The sequence below is a fragment of the Mustela nigripes genome, chromosome 4 (assembly GCF_022355385.1).
Source record: "Mustela nigripes isolate SB6536 chromosome 4, MUSNIG.SB6536, whole genome shotgun sequence".
NCBI lineage: Eukaryota > Metazoa > Chordata > Mammalia > Carnivora > Mustelidae > Mustela > Mustela nigripes.
In genome coordinates, this window is record NC_081560.1 from 171,277,693 (window position 1) to 171,285,434 (window position 7,742).

Here is a 7,742-nt window from a genome sequence, read left to right on the forward strand (position 1 = left end):
ATTTATGTCAGTGGCTGCCATGGCTTTGACCTTTTTCAGGATGAGAGCTGTGAACTGACTTGTCCTGTTGAGTCTAATGTGCACTCTCATCTTGGTGGAGGTTGCAGTGAAAAGAAAAGAAAGCAGAAGTCATACTCTCATTTTGAAGGAATTTACTAAAACAGACTAGAAGACTTTGGATTGAATTTGAAAGAAAAATAGTTTATTTGATGCATGTAGAGTTTTAAAAAGTTAAACCATTTGTCAGCATTTTAAAAGTGAGAGATTTCAGATAGTGGGATTTTTCAAGTGCCCTTTAAAAATTGGAAAACTCTGGCAATATCACACTTTAAATCCTTCAATGATCAGCTAGAACTATGTAGCTGCTATCTCTACAGATGACACAAGCTATACAGATTTCTGTGTTCCTTATTTTTTTGTTCCCAACATGCCTTATTCTCATTAACCGTGTGTTGCACCACTTTGGATTAAATTGTTGGGTCCCTGTGGTTCCAAATGATTGTAGGGATGTGGGGTTAATCAAAGGAAAGAATTCACATGGACTCCAAATTTAAAGGCAGAATTGCCAAATCAGAACCAGTCTCCTTTAAAAGTTTTACTTCTTTTGCATTTAGCTAGTGCTGCCTAATGAAAAACAAAACTTTTTGTACACCAATGAAATAAGGGTAGATAATAGAAAAAAAGAAGAAGAAATTAATGTTATAAATGTCATAAAATGGGTTTTTTATTTGCTGATTTATTTATGTTTTTCTTCTTAATCTTCCCCCTAACTAAGTATCTGCTGTTGAAGCGATGGAAAGATACTTGGAACAAAAGGCTAAATGATTTTCTCCAAGGCAGGGAACACGCAATTATAAAAATTAAAATTAGTTTTCCACTTGCAATTGAAGATTGCCTCTTTGAAAGCATGCCTGAGCATTGGCAAAACATACATTGTAAGTCACATTTTATGCTCTCCAAGTAAATAAAAGTGTTTTATATTCTAGAGGAGACTATAGATGTGTTCCCTGACATATATCTCATTATCTGATCTCTTTTCCTCATGTTGAAATAAGGACTACTTGTTACACAGCATCTCATACATCATAGAAGGTGACATTATTTTGGAGATAGATGTTAGCTACACAGAACAGAGATCACAAACACTGCAGACTTAGAAGGCATATAAACCTGACTGTGTCCCTGATCACTTTTGAATGCTAAGAGATTGCCAGAAGCTCTCTAGCCACTCTGTGTGGAAAATGCATGATATTTGCTAATTTATTATCTGAGCTTCATATGGCCTCTTAAAGTTTTCTAAGGTGGGCTCTGACCACTTTAGATTTTGGTGGAGAAAAGAAATCATCTTTTTAAAAGAATTTTCTATGTGGAAATAGAAGTTGACTTGTGAATTACAGTGATATCCAAAACATTCAACAATTACGGAAATGTGCTATAATCTGTGCTGTTCACTGTGGTAGCCACTAGTTGCTAATACTGGTCACTTGAAATGTGGCTAGTATGAGGAAAGATGTGAATTTATAATTGTATTATTTTTATTTAGATTTAAAGAATTGCCTGTGACTTGGGGCTACTCTATTAGGCAACTCAGATCTAGCCTCTTTTGTCAGTGCTAAAGGTTGGTTGTTAGAGAAGTAGGAAATGAATGACCATGATCTGTAAGGAGTTCAGAATGAGAAATGGAAGGGCTGTAGTTTTAGTCAGGGTTCTCCAGAGGAATATAACCAACATGCCAACATGGTATATATGTGTGTGTGTGTGTGTGTGTGCCTGTGTGTCAGTGTCTGTGTGTGTGTGTATGTAAGAGAGAGAGAGTGAAAGCAAGAGAGAGAATGACTGAGATTTAAAGGAATTGACTCAAACAATTGTGAAGGATTGAGAAGTCAAAATTCTGTAGGGAGGCTAAATGCTACATGCCGAGAGACTGGAGATCCAAGAAAAAGTTGTAGTTTAAATCCAAAGGCAGTCTGCTGACAGAAATCCGTTAGGTCTGGGGAAGTTGATTTTTGTTTTAAGGCCTTTTACTGATTGGATGTGGCCCATCAACTTTATGGAGGGTGATCCGTTTTACTCAAAGTCTACATGTTTAAATGTCAATCTCCTCCAAAAATCACCTTCACAGAAACATCCAGAACAATATTTGACCAAACATCTTGGCACTGTGGCTCAGTCAAGTTGACATAAAATTAATTATCATAACTACTCTAATGAGAAAAAAACAATCATTTTAGAGGAAAAAGAAGATAATAAAAGCTTCGAGACATTGCAAGATGAGCAAATGTGGAGTAAACAATCATCTAAATTGCTTCATACTATTTTAGAAGACACATTAATTCTTTCATTTTGATCTTTTTTTGATTTATTAATATAATCCATATTTATTATAAGGCATGTCATTATAGACATGACTTAGAAAAATAAAGGCTTTCAGGACTATGTTGTGTCAACCTGGTTAAAACTGAGGGCTACATTTTTCTAAATTCCTTTTTCCATGTACTTTTTGTGTTCAATTTGGGCAAAAATGAAAATTGTGTGAGATTTGAAAAGTAATATTGAAGCATCAGTACTCTCAAAAGTTCATCATTTGACATGTAACAAGAAAATATTGAGATACAATGCAAGTACAAGCTTCTCCTAATATTCCTCCTCCCTCTGTCCATTCTTTCTCCATAACTGTTGTTCCTGCTGACCAGTGGTGCCCTACAGACTACTAGCCAATAGGTAGCTGAATATTTAAAGGCATACGCCACAGGGAGGGATATCTTCCAGTTCTCATCTCCATGAGCCCCATTACTTCCCAGTCCTCTCCTAGATAAGCTTAGCTTCTAGGATTTCACTGCAGGTTCCAACTTATACAGAAGAAGGGGACAATTTGCCTGCCACCTATGACAAGATCAAATATTGTGGCCAATGGGACATATGTTAGATTAATGGTAGGTAAAATATCCCTTGCATATTCCCTTTTTCAAAATGACTTTGCATATCTTCCATTAAGTGAAGGTGCAGCTTGTTTTGACCAAGAAAATTTTGCATAGGTGACATATGTGAATGCTAAAAGCAGGGCCTCTCAAGATCTGTACTATCTTGTTCCTGAGATTGCCATGTGGAGGAGAACTGACCAACCTCCTTGAGGGTGGCAGACCACATAGAAAGAGTGGCTCTGGGGCGCCTGGGTGGCTCAGTGGGTTAAGCCGCTGCCTTCGGCTCGGGTCGTGATCCCAGGGTCCTGGGATTGAGCCCCACATCGGGCTCTCTGCTCAGCAGGGAGCCTGCTTCCCTCTCTCTCTCTGCCTGCCTCTCCATCTACTTGTGATCTCTCTCTGTCAAAAAAAAAAAAAAAAACAAAAAAAAAAAAAAAAAAAAAAAAGAGTGGCTCTAAGGATATGTGAAGATTGACTCTAAGATGGGGATCTTTTTCTCTTTCACTTTTCAATTACCAATACATTCATTTCCCTTTTGGGAAGATTAAAAAAAAAATGTTCTAATACCAGAATACCCATTTTCCAGATTTTCTGGACATGTTAAGTTATGAACAATAAACCAAGAAGAGTTTACTGGTTTCTTCTTGCTATCTCACACAGATTGGAGCTGATTCTCATGTTCACTTAGTTATGTGATGTTTAGTGATTTAAAAGGGTAACTGATAGCCAGGAGTTCACTGTAGATCACACACATATAGTGGGTTACTTACTCACATGCATGGTGCCTGGGCAGGGAGGACTTAAACTTCTAGCACTTAAAGCAGATGGGGTTCTTGGTTTATCTCTATCTCAATTTCATCCCTCCATGTTCTTTCCAGCATGGTAGCCTCAAGGTGGTGAGTCTCATTATTTGCCATCTCAGAGCTCCAAAGACAGAAATACCCCCCCCCCACACACACATACATGTTCTATCACCTTTCTAACTTTGTCTTGGAAGTGGTATAGCTTAATATCTTGTTGTAGCCACATATTTGTTCACAATCAAGGAAGGGGGAATATAGACGATATTCTATATTTCTATAGTTGATTTGACTTATTCCATTTTTGTGCAGTCCTCAGAGAAACTACCTTCTGAGAGACTCTGAAATTAGGCTTAGGCTTGTCTTCTCTTGTTCATAGGTTAGTTCTGTTTGTGGTGAATAAAGAAAGATTTTGGATTTTGATCTTTCTCAAATATTCTACTTGGAAAAGCTTAAGATATTGGTATAAAATATTTTTTCTATCCTAAGTATTTTTACTAAACATACCTTAAATTTCCAGCATATCACATATTAAAATAATACCTACATGTCTCACCAGGCTGGTCATCTTCATTTGTCAGTATTCTTAAAATTTTCTAAATTATGCCAGCACTTAATTTATCTTAATATGTCTTCTGTTATTGTGGAAGTAATAGTATGTGTTACCTGTTGATGGGATAGGGATTCCTCTAGGGTGTTAACTAAGCAGCAGATTGCTGAGGACTTCCTGTTTCATCAAGCTTAACTGGAAAGGTTATTTATGTAATTGTAGGAAAGGAGAACTGCGCTCTAACTCCTAAAAACATTGTCTTATGAATAATGTTGATTTAAATAGATATTTATTGTACCAAGAGAAAAAGTCAAGATTAGTTAATATGAATAAATTATATTGACTGGTAAAACAAAATTTTATTGTGTAACAGATAACATATGGTAAAGAGAGACTGTAAAAGTGCTGAATTACTGAAAACACAAGACTGAGGTGAACCAAGGGTTCTGTTGAAGTCCAGCAAAGTATATCTGAAGTCTTGTTCTGTGCTGAATGGTGTATGTTCCCCAAATCTGTAATTTTCAGAGATAACCTACCCTTGATGATTAGAAAAGATGCAGCTCGAATATTACCTAGCTATAATTTAATGGATGATATGGGGAAAGAGTTGGCAGGGATTGAGCAACAGAAGAATGAGACCATAAGGAAACAACTGTTTTGAGAATTCTGTAGGTTATGGAACTTGCTGGGTAGGGTAGACCTCTTCTACTTCCAAAGGACTTCAGTTGGGCTTGTTGGAAGCAATATCCTAAAGATTTGGGACATCACTTTTACATTCCAAAATTTTGTTTTATGTCTTTGCTACATAGAAGGAAATCAGAAAAGGATCGTCTTTTGAAGTAGTCAATATCTATAGCTAAAGGATTTGACCAAAATGGGCAACTTCTTTTCAGAGTCAGAGTTAAAAAACAGTGGGTTTAGAAGCATTAATTGAGATGAAGTGGCTGAGTGTGTTAAATCTATAGCAAGGTGGCTGTATTAGGACAACAATAATTTTGCTACCCAATCTCTTCCTAATGACAATGGAATTAGAAAATATTGATTATTTTTCTGATTATGTCTACACATATACTTCATAGAAATTTGGAAAATGGAGAAAAGAGTAAAACAAGAGAGAGAGAGTATTTAAATGTACATCTTTTCTATCTGAAAAATGTTTACTTGATTTGTATATATAGGGTCATCCAATCCAATAGGAACTATAATGCCTCTATGATCTTTTAAAATCTCTTCCTCACTATCAAATATTAACTAGTGCTGTTAAATATTTTTGTAATATTTATGTTTAATAGGGCATATTATCTGGTCATCTACATTTCATTTAGTTTGTGACCTATTATAGGACTTCAGACTATTTTCATTTTTCAGTATGATAATGCTTCATAAACATTGATGTGCATTTATGAATATTTCTTTAAGATGGTTTTCATGGTTGGAAATATTGAGCCAATTGCATGAATGTGGTTAGTCTTTTGAAATGCATTGACAAGAACATATTCTCTTGCTCGGTGACCAACACCCCAGCTATGTATTATTAAAAATAATGCAATCCTGAAATTTTAATGGGCTAAAAGTGGTATTTGGCACTGGTTTTCTTTGCATACTACACGCATACACATTTAATTTCTATAACTATTCTTTAATTACTGTTTACAGGCTTTCCATTTTGATTTCACTATTTTCTAAATTATTAATCTGTTCCCCTTTCAACTGCAACACAGTTTGACTTCAACTGGGTGCCTACATTCTTTTTATACAGCAGTTTTTCCTAGTGACTAAAGCCCTGGATCAAAAAAACTGAAGTCTGGCTTCCGCCAAAGCTTTGACACTGTCTGGATATATATAATTTAGGGTAAGGTCTTTTCATTTCTGTGCCTTGGTTTCCCCCACTTAAAGAATGGATGTAAGACCTCATTCAATATATTTTATTGAAATGCCATTATATTAAATGAGATCATGACCCAACTTCTCTGATGCCTCTTTGGCGACTACGGAAGGTACATTTAAACTTACACTCTTCCATCATATTACGTAACCATCACTTTCAAGTTACTACTGTTTAGTCCTCGTCTACTTACAAAGTTTGAAGTTTGCAGCTGGCAAAATCATTCTTAATTTTCCCATCTTACCAGTTTAGAAACTGAGATGGAAAAGTAGTGACTGAATGAAATTAAGCCTGGAATTAGACTCTACATAAACTAATGTTTCTACTCTGACTCTGGTCACCTTATAAAATAATGGTTGCTTTTTGACTCAAAGATAATTACACAATTTCAAAAAGGTTTACAAATGCCCAAATAATGTAGTTTCTAATATCAGGATACTGAAGATGACCCACATTTACTTATTAGGAAATTTAAAATAAATTATACAATATAAATACAAGAGTTTATGTTCCTGTCATTTAAAATGATGGTATAAAACCTATAAATGTCCATGATAATTATTATTTTTAAAAAAATAGCACTAATCACAAAATAGTATTTATAGCATATGTATTTAAAATTATATGCATGCATCTAAATGGGGATTGGATATAGAGAAATTATCTATAACAACATTACAAGTATTAAAATTATAAAATATAACTATATAAATAAAAGTAAAAATAAAAACGTTAATGTGTAAGAGTATAATTAGTTGGCAAGATCATGAAAGATATTTTAACTTTTTGAATTTTTCAAATATTTATAATTATTTATCATTTATAGAAAGATAAAATAACATTATTTAAGACAAGGTAACAATTCTGATCCTGTGTGTTATCCTTAACTGTTCAAACTGGTTTTTCTTAAATTCTCCAGCTGGCTTTTTCATTTCTCACTCCATATGTAGTTTCTGACAATCCTGGCCAAAAGACATTTTTTCCCCTTCATTTGTTTTATATCTTTCTAGGTAAATGGAACCCTGGAGTTTCTTGTATTTTATTACAGTTAGTAAACATAAGTTTTGGGAATCATTTTCTTGAAGTTGAAGCGCACTGCTATATAGTCAGTAACATCCAATAATTGTCTTTTTTGAGAGAGATCTTTTATCTTCATACCCTTGGCTAAGGATCTTCTCTGATTTTATGGCACTGTTACCTGTTTAAATGTATGACCAACTTGGGAGTAATCATGCTTCCCAAGAAACAGTGGTAATTGTCAGGCTATTCAGCAAGTGAAATGAGGTCTTAGAATGTTAATTTTAAACATATTTCCTTTGTGAATTTTTATAAATGTCAACTTTGAGAGAACATTTTATTTCTCAAAGTTAATATGAAGGAGTACAGTATTTAAATATCTGCTGTAAATTACTCTTAAGAATGACAATTTATGAGAATGGACTAAGCTTTCATTAATAGATGCTGCATGCTAAAGGGATATTGAAAAAGAAAGCCAACGTTGGTGGCATTACAATCCCGGACTTCAAGCTCTATTACAAAGCTGTCATCATCAAGACAGCATGGTACTGGCACAAAAACAGACCCAT